Consider the following 21,262-nt stretch of genomic DNA (forward strand, 5'->3'; position numbering starts at 1 on the left):
AAAAGAAGCAAAGTGAATGACAAAACAAATATAAATGCATACACTCATAACAGCAATTATCATACTACTCTATATTAATATACTCATGTAGTACATAACTGGAAAGTGCCCCCCCCCCAAAAAAAAAAGACATAATGGTAAATCTGCTAAGGATGGAAAAATTCTGTGAAACTTTGGACTAGATAGCAGCATTGGCAATTAATCAAAGGGTATGACATTTAAACTGTTACCATTTAGGATAACCTTTTTGCTGATGTCAGGCATGTAACACAGTTGTTCAAAAGTGTAAACTTGACATTGCTATCAGTTGTATAAGAATTTTTTTTCTCACAGGTGTTCGGAATATTTCAAAAGAACAACTGCTATACCTTTTTTTGAAAAACAAAACACAGTGGATAAAAGCTGGTCAAACACACACAAAAAAAATAATCTGGATAAAAATAAAAACCAGCTAATGTGACATTAAAATCAACTAATTTATTACAAAGAAAACAGCATAAAAACAGGGTAAGCACTTTCAACAATACTAGGTGCTTCATCAGACCATACTTTGTAACAAAGCAGAACTGCTTAAATACAATGTTTAAAACTTAGCAGGCTAAGGCACATGATCTAAGAACTGGCCTTAAAGTTACAGTTTCATTCATGCCTAAAGCCTTGTCCAGTTGCATTAGCACCAGGCTATAATTATATAGTGCAGACTTATCCATGTGACCAATGGGAATATACTAATCAAATGCCAACTCATTATCATTCATGAATAATTTAATCTGATTGAAATGCTGGGCAGGTGAACATGGTAAGAAGATGTACACAATGCCATGCACAGACACACTCGTATTTCAAGAATGAGTATTGAGAAGTGGGGCTTTCTATGAGCTTGCAAGTGTGAATAATAAGAAGTAAAGCACAAATAATTAAGTGTTCACACTCCCACCACTGTGATGTACACTTACTGAGGGTATATCAGTGAGAATAGACTTAACAGAAGGTCGGGATTACATTGTCTGACTTAGGAGATAACCTTTATAGCAATTTTATGAATAAAACACTCATGACCTAACTGTGCCTGTGAGTAAAACATTGCCTGTACTTCATAGCAAGTACACAACACATAAATATACAAACAGAAAATTTCTAACTAAATGCTATTTAGATTGACTTCATTGTAGAAATGCATATAAATACAGTACTGCTCACTAAAGAAAGGGAAGAAAACACTCTTGCATTGCAAACTTTTGTTAATATTGTGACAAGAATTAGTAGTTTAACTGATGGAAACATCCCATTCATCAACACATCTATTGAGGAATTACAAAGAACAACTGTGAGAAAATGCTTATCTTGGAAGCTTAAGGTAAAGTGATACAATTTCACAGCTTGAGTATATGCAATCTCCTTTCATAGTATATATGTGTATGTGGCAAATAGTGTAAAATCATTTCAAATGTGTCTTGTTAATGAAAGAGCTTCATGGGTCAAACCTAATGAGAATACATTTTGTGTGAAAGTATGATCCTTACTGTGCATATTTGCATGGTATAAGACCATAAAGTTGTGAAAAAAATCAGAGAGAGAGATTGTTAAAACTACTTAAATTTTTTTTTGGGGGGGGGGCTTCATCCTTTGCATGCTGTTTGGCATTGCACACTGTTGATTGCCACCAGTCACTAGCAGTGAATGATGTTTCACTCCCCAAGGTAAAAAACATCAGAAATGGAATTTGGACTCGCATCAATAGTACAAATAACAGTGGTACCATTGTGCTTCCATCAGCACTTTGGATAGTGCTGAGTGAAGAAATTCACTTATCAACTACCTGTGTCAATGTCTCATGGTGTCAATGTAATGAAATTAGAGAAAGAGCACAGGTAATACCACATTCAAATCCAGACTTCTGATACTTTTACTAATGGTGCCAGAATAAGTAATGTCACAGAATATTTATTACAAATTGAACAACCCAGCTCTGCCTAATAAATGCTAAATGGGTTAGCTATAGTCTGAACTGCAGTTAAGTATAACACTGATTACATTTAATTAAAATAACACTTTTATTTGTATACTGCTAAAAATACTTAGTAGTAAATGGCAAAAAGACAAATATCACGTAACCTTCTCTGTGGCTCAACATCTTAATATTGTAACATATGTGTGACTGCAGCAAAAATGCAGGGTTTGATTCCAGCTTTTCATAAATTCAAGGTACTACTCACAGAAACACAAATGTTTTCTTGTTGGAAACCAGAATATTCTTACTAGTAACAACATGTTTCTAAGCATGATGGAACAAAGGACATTTACTAAAGTATGAGAAAACAAAATCATTGACATGATGGATGAGGATTTTTTTATACTATAGTCTGGTTTAATTATCCATATCTCACCAGAAGTAATCATGGTGATAATACATTTTCTTTAAAAATATGTCATTACTATTTGTATATGGTGTTTCAAAAATGACACATAAATAATCTTGTTTGTAACCCATTTCTCAAGAAGTGTCATTTCGTGAAAGCCTGGTGTTGTGTAACAGAAATGCCACTTATGTGAAAAGGATGAATGTGTCATGTTAATGCCGTTACAAGATATATATTTTACTTTGATTATTTTCTTGTTTGAATTTATTTAATTTTTTTTTTGTTTTCTGTATTTATGCACTGCTTTGCAGTACCCAGTGATGGTTCACCACTGAAGGAAAAAACTCAAAATTGTAATTTCGGCTGCTGTCAATATAGTAACTGAGATTGGTAACATTGCATTTTTATTAGCACTCTGGACAGTACTGAGTGAAGAATATACACCTGTAGATTACCTTCCTATGTGGCTCAAGGTGTTAACACATTGAGTTTAGAGAAATATAAGAAGTAATACAGGGTTTGAATCCAAATTACAGATAGTTTTACTGAGTGAGTCAGAATACATAGTAGGTGTTTTGAATCCAGCATTGTGCAAAACTAGGAAGGTGTGTGTCTGCACTATTAATTAGAATTGGCTCCATCAAAAGATCCATTGTGTACACTTCCACTTACAAGATGCATTTACACTGAGAGAGGGTCTCCCCTCAATCTGTTGCATTTTTTTGTCAAAACACATTTTGTGCAACACACTGAAAGGTAATGTTTTTAAAATTGTACTGTATTAACGTTGTAATTGGACTTCTTCTATGGTGATTATTGCTAATACTCTGTTCTGTTATACATGTAGATAAGACTGGTGTCTCCCACATATCTAATGTGTACATGTATAGCAGGAAAGGGATGTTTAACTACATTATTTCCATTTTAGCCCAGAAAACTGCTTTGGTAAATACTGATGAGGCTATTTGTTGAATTCTACTTCATCTCAACACAGTAGCAGTAAGTGTTTTCCTGTGAAGTGAGGAAATGGCACAAGGTTCTGCAACTTGTTGGATTAGTAAACCATGAACTTGAATCTGGGATTGTCTATGCATTGTGCATGACTGTGTTTTTACAGCCACAAGTATGACTGCATTATGCAATACATGTGGTTGAGTACACCTACTGTCATGCAATATTTTGTGATAAAGAGACAGATCACATCACTCTTTAAATCAATTTAAAGGCCTACATATTCCTTGCAGAAATAACATGATTACACCCTATCTCACCACTGTAGTAAGACATCACCTGTGGCACATGCAGTCAAGATAGTATCATGTAGCTTGTGAAGTTAGATAGGTAGGTGTTCAAACCAGCAGTGTGGGTGCCAGGTGTACTGCTATGCATGACTTACATCCAACACAGATTTAATGTGTTGAATTCTATTGGGAGAGGGCTCTTCCATTACTTTTAGATCAATCGACTGCTTTGCACCATAATGGTGATGTCATGCCTTAAATTATGTTCTCTGTCACAGCTGTGGTAAGATTTCACCAGTGGCATAGACAGTTAATACACAGTTCCATAGACTGTGTACTTACATAGGCAGCTGTTTAAGTGCAGCAAAGGACAACATAATCTTAGTATACTGATGTGATGTATACAACATTGCATCAATTTATTTCTACACATTTTTATTTCCAACAAAGCCCTTTCAGCATATCAGGTATTTAATGCCAGTTAAATATGTGTTATGTGATACTTGTGGTTTGAAATCTACTGTGACACATGCAATTAATACTGAAGTGTATATCATGTGTACCCATTTATGCAGTGGTTCAAATGTGGAAATGTACCTGTAGAACAATAAGAATGGGCAAGAGTGTCTTAGCTAACCAACAGTGATATTGGTAAATCACATATGTGTGAACAGTAAGATTGCTACATCTTTTCAAATCTTCAGAATAATTTGCATTGGATTAATGAACATCAAAAGCCTTTCTTACTTCACACATTGAAGTCTGTTCTCTATGACACCCTCCATTATTATCTCATATGGCATACAGTTACTATATAGCTGTGCAGCATGTGAAGCATGATCAGCAGGGGATTTAAATCAGGTAAGGTCTGTCTGTCTGTCAGACAGCTGTGACAGATAAGAGTTGCTTAGCTAAAGACTGGAGATATGGCACAGTAAAACGGTTACTTTTTTAGATCTCACAAACCATGCTAGGGGATCCATAACCATTACAATTGGATACTGATGTCATTCCTTCAAATGTGTTCATCATGACACACCAGATATGCTTCTGTCTGTGGTAACAATAGTCGATACACCTTTTGCTGAGATCTGACCTTAGCATGTGTTTGAGTCTGGCAAGATGTAAATGTTTAGTATGTAACTGAGTGCTCACAGTAACAGGAATGTATCATACTCAAATAACTACAGCCTGATATTTGTTAGATTGCCCTAGTAGCTGACATAATAACACCATAATGCTGGCATGTAATTTTGTTTGCCTAAGTCTTGTCTGAGATATCTATCCATATGTGTTATGCACATAATACATCTTATACATACTGATATACAAAACAGCCTTCATAAACAAACAACCCAAATTTCAGGGGACTGACTACACATGAATTGTACCTTGATTTATGTGCAAGTTCACATATGTGCATGATAAGATTCTGATTTAGCACCCCATTCCCCACAAACATGAGGCATACTGCTGGAGAGAGGCAGCTTCCTTCCACCCATGTTTCAATCACGTCATCTATGAATGATTTAGCACCAGTCTCCCCATGAATGTGTGGTGTACTGCTGGATAGTGGCGGCCCTCTTCCATCCAGAAAAAGAGTCGGTAATTCCTATACTGGGAGTGGAACCGAGGCCATCTGGGTAAAATCCCAAAATACTAACCTCTAGACCATATGGGACATCCTATGTCACATGAGCATAAGCCTCACCTTGCATATATGTATGTTACATCTGCTATACTATGTATTTCAGATCATTATTCAGTTTATGTCCTGGTCAATGTGACACTTATGTTTATGTGTCATATACTTCTGTATCTTGCTGTATACATATACATCGTATATGAACAGTCACAAACTTTCTAGCATTCACAACATGCAGGTTGCTACCACAAATGCTTTTTTCATCAATTAATAATATTACTCAAAAGACTGTACAGTATCTGTGATTCTTCTCAGAATTTCACATTGTCACATGTGTGTAGACTGCCATAACAATGTCAGTATTGTTTCTTTCATGCACATAAGACACTGAAAGCCTTACAATTTTTTAACTTTTATATATGTATTTTCTGTCATCAATCATGTAGATGTAATTTATTATCTCTGATCACTTTTTCAATGCACATTACAATGACAGAGTAGTTCCATACACTTGCAACAAGGGTGTAGCTAGACATTCTTAATGTAATCCTGTGAGCACCACAATTTACTGAGCATGCCTCAGGAAATGTTTACTGGAAAACATACATTTAGATTTTATAACTGTATAAACTATTCTATAAAGTACATCAATATACAACTCATGTTTTGTTAACACAACTTGAACTTTACAATAGCTTTTCTATGGTTCCAGGTGACAACAAATGACAATAAAAAGTCCCTTTTTGATGTGCATAAGGCAATAGCTTTAGAGTTCATTTAAATTGCTTTACATGATATTTAATAATATAATGCATGCTACAGCATAATGCTGATTACAACATATAATTTCTCAATTCACATCTGGATGTGCAATAACTGCAATATATGAAATATGCCCTAATGTATCTACTGTCCTTGGATACTGTTATCTCGACTCTACATTTTAAATCCATTTTACATGTATCACATTTACTCACCTTTGTTATACTGTAGCTGTGTCCCTCTCACATACTTTATCAGTATTCCCTTTCTATTATATATGTGTGCTTAAGTGGACAGCCTTACTCACATAGACTAAATGAAATGTAATTACTGTTGTTTGTTCACTAATCTATTTATATGTAACTACACTTTCATTGTTAAGTTTCCCCTGAATCTTAATTATGGCATTCAAGTTGCTGTTGCCTTTTAATGTGCTGTTCATGCATGCTCACGTACTGGGGTTGCATAAATATCAACCAGATGTTTATATTGAGTGTTCAAGCCTCTGTGTACTTGTTTCTGGCTGCTAGCAGGTGTTCTAGACAGTTTAACACCTACTTCATTAACATCATAACTGCCCTTACCCAAATTAACCTTAAAATCCATAACATCCTTGCACCACCCCAAACCCCTCCCATTACTACACCACCTTTCAATTTAAAAACCGTCACTGCTTCATATATATATATATATATATATATATATATATATATACATACACGTAAAATGGCTTCATAATTTCAAACCATGCTCACCATCTGTTGATAACTTCCCACCAGAATTTCTCAAGATAGCAGCCAGTGCTATATTTTATCCAGTATCAATCCTTGTAAACAGGTCCTTCTCTCAGGAAATAAGTCACATATAATCCCTCTACAAATTCTTCAATATTTCTTTCAACAACAGCTTTTGACACCCATATGCCAAATGCTTTCCAACCAGAACATAGTTCTACCACTTCCCTCCTATCCGTCTTAGGGACCATCAGCAAAGCTAGGGACAATGGTGAATCCTTGACCTATCTTAGGCCTTCAACACTGATCACACAACAATCTCCTACACAAAATGTCTTCTCCTGGCCTCTCACACTATACTCTCACCTGGTTTAGAAGCCACTTGTCTGGCAGACAAAAGTCTGTGAAATGGCTCTGCACCCTATCCCATTTCCAACTAGTAACTACAAGTGTACTATGAGGTTCTAGTCTTGGTTCCCTGCTGTTTAATAAATTCATCAACAGTCTCTATACTTCTTCCCAACAAACATCTCTCATACAATATGCAGATGACTCTGCTATTATTTGCTCCTCTGGTAACCCAACCCATCTTCAATGAATAGCAGAAGTAGTCTTTAATGCCATTTAAAGCTTTCTCCATCATGCTCAATTATTGTTCAGTGCTAATAAAAAACAAACTATGACTGTTTTTCTTCAACTCATATAGCCTTAACAATAATTTCATTATCACTTCACTAAACAACACTGACATAGTAGTATCTCATAGTAAACTGACTAACATGATCATAGATGACAGCCTAAAACTTGACCTACATATTCAAAATGCAATTTAAAAAATCCCACAAAAAGTTAAAAATGCTCTACAGAGCAAAAATCTTCCTTGCAACTAATACTAATACCAAACAACTAATACGAAAGTAGCCCTAGCTAACACTTATCTACTACCAACACTTCTATATCAAGCACCCATTCTTACAAACCTTCAAACTTCTCCAAAAATTAAACTTGAACAATGTTATAATAAGACTACACACTTTGCTGCAAACCAATCAACCAAAGGTACCATTGTACTGCACTAAAACAACTAAATTAATTAGAAATACCTCATCACCAGCTACACTCATTTTCATTTTTCTAAACTGCTATCCCTCTCCCATGCCATCCCATACCATCTCCTGTTTGACTATTGAAAACTCTTACTTGCTTTACTACCAAAGTACATATACTTCAAATATTCACTTATTTGTAAATGTCTCTTTTTGTAATGTCTTTCTACACATGCATTCTCTTCTCACATATACACATATTCATTTCTTTGCTAAGCAGTCTTCTCTCTCATCTCTCAACACTCTTTGTCAACTTATTAATAATCCTTTCTTCAACTAACCACTGTTTCTCTTTATCTCTTTTGAATTCATGTATTTTCCCAACTTATCTTACCTTTGCATCTCTCTCTCTCTCATCTCTTCTTTTAATTTACAGACGTTAAGCTTAGTTCTTTCACTAAACAATATTTCTATTTCTTTGGATACAGTATATTATATTATATTGTATTGTATTATAGTCGTAAAAATGACAACCTTTACAATTCTGTTATATTCTATTGCATTTGCAAAAGATAACAATCCATATTAAATGTTTAGATTTGCTATAGTATGCTGTAGCTTTTCTCCTGGGCTTTCACTGATAATGGGCTATTGACCAACTGGACTATTTCAGTAAACAAACATCAGTAAATAAAAATAAAAATATTTGCTCATCTCATAGGAAAGCATACAATATGTTATAGTGAGTTTGCAATTCTAAGGAACATTGAGCATATCTTATTGTAGTAATGTTAAGTACTCCAGTCAATGGATAGCTGAAATCTCCACATTCAGCAGTGATTCGTTTGATAGTGAGTGATACTAGCTTACCTAGATATGCCTTGTGGACTGTAGGTGAAATAGGGAGTGCTTGATAACTAGTCAGGAAGTCACAGGGAATCTCATTTATAGTTACTAGTATGTAAATCAGGTTTTGGAGTCTACAGCTGAAGGACTCATGGAGACATATGTACACACTGCCACCACCACTAACAGAGTTACCTTCTGTAAGTAATCACTGGGTATGATTAGCATTGAACTCTGGTAAGCAAGATATGTTATCACTGCACTGAAACTACGTTTTAGTAATGACAAAGATCTCAGGGATTTCTGGGTTAAGAAGGCTTCTCAGAAAAGAAGTTCCACTTATGTAGTCTATTTAAAACTTCAACAGATTACTCCTGAGCCATCTGATCAGAAGTCCAACCAATCCAAAAGAAATCAGTATCCATTCATAATGATACCTTGATGTACTAATGACCTGTTTAAATGGGAGTCCAGCTCCCCAATGAAGATTTTTTGCCCCTTCTGACAAAATAAACTCCCAATCTGTGCCTCTTCTCTAAATCCTTAGATCTTTTTATTTAAATATAAATCTGGTCTCCCCAGTAACACTGCTGTTTTAACAATCATGTCTCCCATCCGTACTTATTTGTCATTGTTATTAGTACTAAGTCATCTGTGTAAGGAAACATTAATGGTAATCGTTTTCCATTATTATCCTTCCATTTTACTTCTCGTAGACCATTATCAAGAATTCTTATGACCACATTCATCAACATCAAAAACAGACAGCCTTGATTTTCCTTTCTTTCTATTTTAAAATTTTCATAATAATCCACTCATTATCATGGACACCCAACGTTTTGCCACATCACTGACCACAATTCTTACTGCACCTTTCCCATCTCCAATATTTTCAACTACCTATTTTATTATCACAAGCATTTCACATACATTTCTTTTCCTTACTCCATATATAATGTCCTTCATCCAAAATCCTCATCTATCTTTTCTGAATAATTTTCATATAAAATTGTAAAATGCATTGCCTAGTGTTACTGGTTTTCAATTTTATTTTTATTTCTTTTTTTTCTCAGTTTTTCCATATAAACTTTATTACTTCTTCAAAAATGTCTTCATCTTTTGTCCATTCTTTCAGCCATTTATTTATTACTTCTAAATACCACTCCTTTTCTGGCTTAGTCATTTCCCTATAAAAAAAAAAAAAATCATACTCTACACCTTCTGGCCCAGGTGCAGATTATTCCATTCTTTCATTTATCACTTTGTGCAAATCTTTTCCTAAAAGGTATTTTTTTTCTATTTTTTATTATCTATGTTCTATTTTTCCACTCGCCCTATACATTTTTGAACAAAATGTTTTTCATATATCTGTCCTAAGTATTCTTTGAAATTTTAATAATTTCCTCCTATATATATATTTGAATCCCTCATTCTTGCCTTTCATAACCTCCATTTTCTTTTCATTATATTTTACTTCTTTGGTGATACTACATTGTCCCGGGAACCCGCGGTGGTGGTGCTGCGGTAGCGTTGTCGCCTCACAGTAAGGCACTGTCCAGTTCGATTCTCAGCTACAGCGTCTTCTGCGTGGAGACATGCGTGAATGGGTGTACCTTTGTTGAAGGTTGTGCATCAGGCCTGGCAAGCTGGTACGTAAAAATCAACTGCCAATCATTAGCGGACCGGAGTTCCGCTGTGGCGACCCCTAACCGGGAAAAGCCAAAAGACACAAAGGTGATACTACATTGTCCCCTTCTAAAAGAACTTCTGTCTAAACAATAATCTATTATTCTTTTCCTTATTTATTGCACTGTTCCAGGGGCATAGAGGGATAAAGCCCTAACTATGGCCTATGCAACCAGGGTTTGATAAGTGGCTTGGTTGACTGATGGAGTGGAAGGGAGGGATGGGTGTTACCATGCCAGGAGGGAGGGTGGTAATGTAGACATCTTTCACAACAATCTTTGGTTGAGAATTTAGACATGATGATCTGGAGGTGTAGTCAGATGGAGGGTAGATTGGATGAGCTGTTGCAGATGAGGGATGATATACTGCACATCATCCCTCATTGCATGCTTACCTAGGGATGCTACCACTAGTCATCAATGGAGGGGTATCCTGGGTAGGTCATATAGAAAACCTAGATCAAAGATATACACAGCGCTTCTCCAGGATGCCTTTTAGTTCATTGTTGACCCATGAAAAATTTGGCATTGACCAGGGGAAAGACTGAAGTGCTGGTAAACCCAGTATAGGTTGTATGACACTAGGACATCTGTCAAGATTAACAGAAGGGGAACAAAATATATAAAAAACTTATTATATTGATAGTTTTCTCTCCAATCTGTCATAGTTACTAGTTTTTACCTCCAATAATGTCTCATAAATTTCCTTTGTTTCTCATATTTTTTTTTCTTTTTTCCTCTCAGTTCTCTCTATTTGAATGTAAATGTTTTACACTTTTTATACATTAGCCAAAAATGTCATGCTCTTATGAAATGCTTTCATTGTTAGATCTTCCTTCTACAAGTCTTTCTTTTCTTCTAGCAAATATTCATTATTTTACTTAAAGTCTGTTAATTTTTTCCCTTTTCCTTCTTTTATTATTTTTTCATTTTCCTCCATGACTGTCCATATAGCTATGGGGTCATGAAAACTTGTTTATTTCTTTCCTCTATCAATATTTCTCATATCTTCTAAATATATTGCATAATCTACTTTTGTTTTTTAATTCACTTCTTTATATATACATTCTGTTTTCCCTAACTGTAATCTACAGTTTTTCATCACCATTTTGATAACTTTAATGTCCTTTGTCATTTTGTCTTTTTCTTTTTATATATTCAAACTAAAATCCTCTAATATAATTACAGATAAGCTATCACATATTTTTATCTCCTCAAACATCTTTTTTCTCTAACACACATTTGTATATCCATATAACACAATTTCACAGGCTTCATTTTTTATTCTTAAATTACTCACTAGCACTTTTCATTTTTAACAAGCACTGCAATCCCAGAATATTCTTCCTTTCCTAATTTCCACACTGCTCTTTTCCCTCATATCAATTCATATTTTTCCCTTTTACTTGTTTTAACATACCTTACATTCTGTAAACAAACTAAATCTGCATTAACCCTTATATACCATCCAAATATAGCCATTCTTCTCACAGCATTCTTAATGTTATTTACATTTAATGACATCACATTAGCATTCTATTCATTTTATTGCATCTTTTGTTACTGTATATTTTTACCTCCTCTGTGTAAAATGCATCATATTTATTTTCCATTAAAATATTTCTTGTTTTGTTATATTTTCCTTCCAGTGTTTTCCTTTACTTCTTTCTGTGTCTTTTTTGCCCTGTTGTCTTAGTTTTCTATTGCCCATTGTCTGTAATATGTTCTAGTTCTGTTTCTTTATTTAAAGGTTGTTCACTTTGATCTTTTTCTTTTTACTTCATTTTGCAATCAACCCTTCTTCTGTAATTTAAGAGCAATTAAACTCAAATGGTCATCCATGACATTTTCTACAATTTGATCTGCAATTCTTCCTTGAATTACCAAATTCTCCAAATTGCCTATACTATCTTGTGTTACAATTCTATATAAGATGTTGACAACTCACCAAATAAAAAACATGCTATAGGGTGTACTTAGTATTTTACATTTCCCCTCTTTTCATTCACCACCAACACATTGGATACATGCATCATTTTCCCATCAACATTCAAAGATATCCATAGTGTCTATTGTCAATTTTATTTCATTTGATACTTTTTTATGTCATGCACACTATAATTTACTTTTGAGAAATATGTTTTCAATTCATTCTCATCCATTTCTGAAGTTTTAAACTGTACTGCCATGTTTCTTACTTGCATATTTAAGTTCTGGTAAACATATTCATTCTGTGGACTTAGAAAACATTTCTTTGTCACATTTCTGTGTCATATTTATTTTCAAATTGTTCTTTCTACAAAAAAGTTTCAAAAGCTACTTCACAAAATGGTTCAGTCTCTGAAAGTATTTGGGTTTACTATCTGTTAGTTTACATCCTATTGGAATAAAAACATTGTCACAAATAAAATACCAGTCAATGGATTCTTCTTCATTCTTCAGAGTAATTCTTACCAATAGTTCTTGTTTCACATTCTCCTGACAAATACTCTCTCCATTGTTGCATATGACAGACATTTAAAAAGTTTCTTTTTGCTCTTCAGCATGCTCTTTGTAGAACATATCCTTAAAGCCAGCTACTCCAACAGCCAGATATACTCCTTATATTCTCCTTCCCTCCTTCTTGATTTTATCCTATTGTTTTTTCTCTGTTACTGTTTTCTTTCTTTCCAGACAGCCTTTTGACTGCTATACCACAATGCATCACTTCACTTTCTTCTGGTTTGTTCTCCTTCATTGACATTAAGACCAATGTAGCCAAGCCTCCTGATGCCACAGCAGTGACTTCTGTATTGTGCTTTTTCAAACACAAAAATATTCCATACTCTCTGCAACAACATTGTTCTTTTTCATCATCAAAGTAAACTCAAACCTCAGCAGCAGCCATCTGGAACCATTTCAAGGCTAGGAAGAGTAAGAGTCCTTTATAAAATAGCAGATCTACAAAATTTATACTATTTACATATTATACATTATTTACAATTATTTACATCCTTTACATTAATGTTCCATCATTTGCATAACTTTATACATATATTTTAATTTCTTTATTTCCATTCCTTTCTGAACCCCATCTTTTTTCTACAACTAAAAATCTTATTTTTAAAATATTTCTGCCAATATCCATTTGTCATTAGATTTTAAAATATTCAATCTTTCATTCCATATAGTCCCTACTATATAAAACATATTTCTATCTATTTTCATTACATATTCTCCTCCTTTATTACCATAATAAACATATTTCAACATATTCATACTGATATACTTCATTTGCTTAATACCTTCCAGGACATTATTTTCACATAATTTTTCCCAAAATCTCTTCACAATTTTACATCTGAAAAAGCTTCACCACAATAATTGCATATTCTTTCTACTTTGTATATAGCATATTTGACTTCATTGGCAATTTCTTTATTGATAATCTCCATAGAAAATCTCTACATTCCACATATTTCTTACACTATTCTAGTCTCATTTGTATGGCTTTTATTTTTTCTCCCTCCAACTTTTCCCATGGATAAACACAGTAATTTTTTTTCCATAACATATTTTTTTCTTGATAACCTTTTATTTCCCCAGTCACACATTCTTTCTCTTTTTTAAATTTACTTATCATATCCGTTTAACCTTATCTGCATTAAACTACATCGATTTATAACTGGGACTGTCATTTTTTGAGATACTCTCACTTTCACTTCTGCTCAGCATTTGGTTGTTGTTATTATTTAAATTTTTTTGAGCAAGGGTGTTAACCTGTGAAGCAGCATTCTACTTGACTTTATTTCTATATTTTAATACATTATTCACTTCTTCCAGTGTTATTTCTTGTTTTTTTACATCTTCATTATCCTGTTTTGATAATTTTTTAACTTTTCACTTTTGTTCTTATTTTTAAATGCCTTTTCTATATGTATATTCCTTAATTTCAGTCATTATTTCCTGCTGATTTTTAACAAGTTATCCTTTCTCATTCCTTATTTCTATTATTCTTTTTTTTTACTATTCTGTTTAAATATGGTGCCACAACTTCTATTTCCCTTTTAAAAATACTTTTGTTTAAACAACATCCTTTTAATTTTCTCTTGATTCATCTCATATGTTTCCTTCTCCTTCTATAAAAATGTCTTTCTTATTTCTTATTAAATCTCTAAAAGCATAATTGCTTACTTCCTTGCATTTGTTCTTCCCTTTTTTCTTTTTAAATTTTGCCATTTCAAAAAAAAACAATCCTTATATTTTTCTTTAACACCTATCCACCAAGACATCTAGTTTTTGTAAAATTCTTTCATGCCTGCATCATCTTTGCATAATTTCCTAACCCTTTCTATACCTTCCTTATCTACATTTTTTCAGTTAATCTTTTAATACATTTACCTATTTTATACACCCTTTCTTTCTTGATTTTCTATCCAAATAGCCAAATTATCTGAAAATCATGTAACTTTTATACCTTCTTGTATAATTTTCAAACTTTCCAAAATAAAAAAGTAATCTCAGTTCTTAGATTATTCCTTCTATAAGTCTACTGTTTATTGTCCTATATTTATATATAACTTTCACTTTTAATTATTTCTGACACTATTTAACATCATCAACCTCTTTTTAGTTTTCTTTTTCTCAGGTAACAATTAAAATCCCCCACTAATATTAGATCGATAGTCACACTTACATAGTTTTGTTTTTTTTAAACAAACCTTCTCTTTCTTTGTTACATGAGCATAAACCGCTATAATTCTATAAGCCTGTTTTTTTGCCTCACATCTATGACTGTTAACCCAGTATTAGCAAGAAAACATCCAACATTCCTTTTTAGCTTTTACATAATGTGCTTATACCTGTTTCTTTTCCTATATCCCAAATAATCTCACCTCCCCATAACTTTTCTACTTGTAATCTTTCCTTTTCTGTTAAAATTCTTGTATTTTCAAGTATAATAATATCCATATCAAATGTTATGCATGATTCCAGTACAATAATCTTCATTTTATATTCTTTATACTGTTCACATTTATCATTAAAATTCTCAGATTTTATTTTATTGATTTGTTTTCTTTTTCTTTTAACCTTTGCCTTTTTTATTTTCCTTCATATCCGAGCCTTTAAATTTCCTATTCTTATTTTTTCATCTTTTCCAATAGAAAGTTTCCTTTCCTTAACCACTCTCCAGCTAATTTATTCTCCATCACTTGTTTCTACCGTTACTTCATGTCCTTCTTTTTCTTTCTGTTTATCTTTTACTTCTTCTTATATTCTTCTGCATTTTCTTTGCAATCCATCCTTAAGTGACTGTATGTTTCACATTTAAAACATTTCAATGCCCCCACTTCGCCACAAATATAAAATTTATTTTTGTCACAATTATTAATTAAATGTTCATAGGTTCATAGGTTCATAGGCTAGTAGGTTGGGAGGGTGGCCTAATGGTTAAGGTGTTTGCCTTATAAACACAAGGTACAGGGTTTGAATCTCACAGGGGATAACTGGCTAGGCTTAAAATGGCTCGCAAGGGCAGTTAGCCTAGTACTAGCCTATGAACCTATGAATCATAAATTTTTGTAATGTTCATAACATCTTTACATATATTCTTTAAATCGTGTTTTTTCTACTTCATTTTGAAACTAGACATAGATTTTCTTTTTCATCTCCCTATTAAATGCTTACAAAACATCCATGTTCCATGGATTACATTTTTTCTTTAACTCATATTGTTCCAAACATTTCTCCATATACTGTCCTGATTGAAATATAATGTCATAAAAGTATCTTTACTAATATGAATGAATGCTCTTACATCTTTCTGACAAATACCCAATGGTGCCATTATGTTATCCCAAATGTCATACCTGCCCAGCTCTTTTTCTTCCTTACAAATTTTTACTAAATGTTTCTTTCTCCTTAATTCTGTCTTATTTTCTTCTATCTCCCTGTTTCTCTGCCTCTGCATACAATCTCTTCTTTCTCTTCTCGCTTTCTCTTCTTTTTCAATTCTCTCCATCATACCTCCTTATGAAATCATCTTCTCACTTTCTGGCTCACTTTGGTTAATTAAGTCCTGCAAATAAATGGGTCTATATTAGTTGATCAAATGTTTAGTTAATCGAATAACTAAACATTGATCACTAATAATCGAACACACAAAACCTCAAATGGCAGTTTCCACTCAGGGAAACAAGTCATTTGGCCTTTGTGTGGAGTTTGCCCTTTCTTCAATGTGGAGCAACCTTGGAGTTGGTATATTTAGTTGGGGGGTGTGGGGGCTACAACCCCCCACTTTATTTGTGCTTTTTTTTTTTTTGTTGGGCAACAACATTGTTTCCCTGAGTGGAAACAGCCATTCAATGTTTTTTGTGTGCAATTATTAGTGATCAATGTTTAGTTATTCACTTAACTAAACATTTGATCATCTGATATAGATGCAAATAAACATACTGCAATCATCACAGTTGGAGGATTGTAATAATACATCTTTTGTGTCTCACAAACCCCCTCAAACAACTACTGCTGGAAAAGTATGTCTGAATCATGTGAGGGACGACAACCTTTGCATTACATTGCACATATGATGCTCCTTTCTCACTGTATACAGGAACAGGCATGTGTGCCCCCGCATCATTCACTCTTTTCTTTTGCAAAGGCTTAACTGCCTTTGCACTCAACATGTTGTCTGCTCTCTCTTTCACCATACCCTCCTCTCCAAACTCCACATTTCGACCAGATACCATATTTAAAATGCTCTTGTCCACCATACTCCTTCCTGCTTCTCTGAGCCACCTCTGTGCCTGGAACAGAAGCTGGAAGAACCATAACAAACAGCATTACTGCAGAAAAATATTAGGGGAAATTCCCCAGACCTCTTGCTAAATTTCCCCCTGTTCATTAAAGTACCACAACCTGTCTTCCTTGAAAAGAGACACTGGAATAGTGGACTAACCTAGTCCAATAAATAAATATATACATTTAAAAATTGTCCCTTTTGGTGCTTTTGTCCTGACATTATTTTTGGCTTTGTGCAGAATTCTTCATCAAAGAAGTTGAGAGGTATTTTGGGTTGTATCTTAAAACACTGATGACTTTCTAGAAAATTGCCGTGGACTGCAGCCAAAAAATAATGACAGGCATTTGAGCTTCAGACTTCATATCAGACATTATACATTCAGAAAATATTTGTTATTGCAATTTTTTTATTCTAACAACTTTCTAAGATAATACAAAAAATATTTAAAATCTGTTTCTGATTTTGGGTTTTTGTTTCTGATTCTGAGCTAAGAAGTTGAGAGAGCAGATGGGAGTTACAGTCGATTGCACAGTATGGTTCTGACAGCAGTATGTTGAGATACATGTCTTGGCCACTATTTATTTATTTATTCATCCACTTGAACTCAAACAGGTATCTGAAATTTACAGTCATACAGGTAACTGTAGCGGATTATCAATTAAGTATTTGTGTGTGTGTGTGTGTGTGTGTGTGTGTGTGTGTGTGTGTGTGTGTGTGTGTGTGTGAGTGTGTGGAGGAGCACATGTGTACTTCTAAACAGAAGGCATAGTTTTCAACAATCCTTGATTTTGACTTATATTTGTGGTCTTCTGGGAAAGTGCTCTAGATTGCAATCAGTAAATAATGACAAATGTGAGTTTCAGACTTCATATCTTCTGAAAAATATGTGCTTATACAAAACAGGTTATACTAGTATATAGGAACAGTATTTAAAATCCTTTCCTGATTTTGAGACTTTGATTCTTGAGCTGAGAGGTTGAAAGGTCTTAGGGGTACAATGGTTTGCACTATACGGTTCTCACAGAAGTGAGCTTGAATGCATTTCTTGGCCATTATTAATGTATTTTCTCATGCAGTTCATCACAAGCAAACATTTGAGGTTTACAGAGTCATACAACAGGCTATAAATGATGGTCACATCTGTGTGTGTGTGTGTGTGTGTGTGTGTGTGTGTGTGTGTGTGTGTGTGTGTGTGTGTGTGTGTGTGTGTGTGTGTGTGTGTGTGTGCGCGCGCGTGCGCGTGTGTGTGCATGTGTGTGTATCCATAGGAATGAAATGTAGTAACCAGGGCCATCATCATATCAAATGTTCTTTGGGCATGTTCCTTGGATTCCTTGTTTTTGTTTTTGCCTTTTTTTTACTGCTGACAGTTTGTTTTACTATATGGTTATAAATAAGCTTGATGACACAAAGTCTGCAACTTTAAGATTAATATTCTAAATCTGAACATATTTTTATTTAAGGTTGTCTTTTGAGGCATGTCCATGTGAAATGTATTGTGCTGTGCTACAACAGCATTTTCTGACACTTAGTGAAAATGACTAAAGCTATGACCTGTTAATAATTTGCTTCCAGTAGGACAAGATTTGGTTTCCTCTGCCTTCATTTGTTTACTGTGCAATTCTGACCATGTCACTTCACCAGGGAGTACATGTGGTCTTCCCTTGAAAAGAAACATGTGATTTCTGTGGGCTGTCCCAGGTTGGGAACAAATGTATTACACATGAAATGGGATTCAGAAAGTGCTATCACCAGAGGTAAGCCCTACCACAAGCAATCAATTACTGGCAGATGTCATTTCTGAGTCAGAGATAGGGCCACCATAGTAATTTTATACAATCAGTGGAATCATTGCTGTGGGCCATCTCCACAGCCATGACATATTCTGGGGATATGGTCTATTATAATTAGGAATGTAACAATTTGGAAATATCTGTGTGAAATGATTTATCTAGCCAAGAGATTCACAGAATCACTCAGCTGTAAAATTTCACACAACCATCTGTGTTAATTAACACAACCAAATTGCTATATTCCACATTATAGTCAACTACAGAGTCCACACTGCAGGTAAAGTTGCAAAGGAGTAGTAAAGATGTATGGGTGTGGGGTGTGAGATCATGTGTGTGCTTCTCTGCAGGTGTGTGAGAGGTTTCTGTTTGTGTGAGTGTGTGTGGAATTAGGGGGGTAAGGTAGGGGATTATTTGTGTAGGTGTGGTAGGGTGTGTATGTATGTGTGTGTGTGTGTGTGTGTGTGTGTGTGTGTGTGTGTGTGTGTGTGTGTGTGTGTGTGTGTGTATGAATGGGTGAATATGCCCATCAGTACATTTGAGTGAACAGGCAGGGGTGTCATGTTAATTATATGTCTGCATGTTGGGGGATTATCTACAAGTGTGTGTGCATGTGCGTGTGCATGTGTGCGTGTGTGCGTGTGTGCGTGTGTGTGTGTGTGTGTGTGTGTGTGTGTGTGTGTGTGTGTGTGTGTGTGTGTGTGTGTGTGTGTGCGTGTTTAAGAATCCCTGCAGGTGTCTGGGGAAGTTCCTGAGGGAGATTATTGTGCCAACATGATAGCTGGGGTGAATGTGGTAAGTGTCCCCAATAAGTGCAGTTTATCACTAATGGTACTTATGAAAATTTCAGAAGCATGCAAATTAGCCAGTAATAAGCTCTAGTGAATCACATTTCTCATGATCATGTAAACTGCAACTCTAGTTTGCTGCAGTTTACATAAGGGCAGGGAACTTTTTTTCTGAATCCAGGCCTTTGCCTTTGAATCCCTAAACCCTTCACATAGTTGCTAATTAGTTTTTAATTATTATGCTATTTGTCTATGAATCCCAACAAATTTCTTGTAGTTTAATGTTATTCCAGATAAGTGTGAGCTTCTAAGGAAGAGATCTACTGCTGAGATCTACTGCTATTCATGTTAAATCTGTTTTCAATGTGAACGTATTTTTATTTTGCTTAGGAAATGATTGTCAATTTTAAATTAATTCAAATGTCTGAGATCACTGTAAAAGTAAAGAAGACAGGAGTATGCACACTGACAGGTTTGAGCAGTGTTCTATGCTAACTGAGGAAATGTAGAAAACTTCTTTGTCATTTATTTATTTTATTTAGCCTTTTGTTGACAGTCCCAGTAGCAAGTGGCCTCTTTTCTGGGGAGAACTGAAACTGGTATTTCTACTAGTGGGGAAATTTTGCCAGGGCATCAGGTACTTCCTCTACTCATCTTTGCTGTGAGTGGGGACTATTTTGGAGGACCACTTCCTGTTTCTGTTCCAGGTGCAGAGGTGGCCCAGAGATACATGGAGACAGATGGAGAAGGAAATGATAAAATAGTGAAGAAATGATGGAGAAAGCAAATATCAAGGCAGGAGAATGTTTTTCAATGGAAATTTTTCCTGGGCAATATGAAAAAAAGAAAGACTGTAACCCATGGAATCTTTATGTGATAGCATTTAACAGGGAAACAAGAAGATTCACGTATAATTTCAAACAGAGGTAGAAAGAGAGACTTTGAAATGGCATTTTAAACCTTTATGTAAACTAGTACTGGATGTTGCAAATGTTCTTGACAGTAGGGGATTATGGACTGGTAGCTGGAATTGTAATATTGTGTTAAAAATGTAAGAGAAAAAAATATACATATACCAAACATGATAAACAAGGAGAGGAATAGGGGTGTTGTAAAATACTGGGAACAAACGAAAACTTTTTTTTTTTTTTGTGGAACAGAATGACATTTGATAAGTATCTGTGGCAAAAGGTAAAAAGTTATATTTGTGGGGAAATGGGTCATGATGCAAAAAATGTGAATTGAAATGTTATAAATATAACAAAATTGGACATTTATGGATGGATTGCAAAAATGAAAATAAGATTAAGGAAAAAGAAAGAGAAGAAAATGAACAAAGGGGAGAAGTAGTAGTAATAGATGAAAAATTATATAAGAAAAAATAATAAAGAGGCCATAGAAGAATGTTCAAAAATAAGTGAAGAATAAGACATAAACTGGGAGGTAGTAAAAGGGAAAAAAGAATTCTGTTGGTAAATGTGTAAAATACAGAAAAAAGAAAGTTAATGGGATCAGTACAAAAGAAGAAAAAAGAAAGGAAATGGATAAAAAAGAATATACATAGCTAATAATTGAGGCTTGGTA

This window comes from Protopterus annectens, chromosome 3.part0 (assembly GCF_019279795.1).
Source record: "Protopterus annectens isolate FY-2018-M chromosome 3.part0, PAN1.0, whole genome shotgun sequence".
NCBI classification, from domain to species: Eukaryota; Metazoa; Chordata; order Ceratodontiformes; family Protopteridae; genus Protopterus; species Protopterus annectens.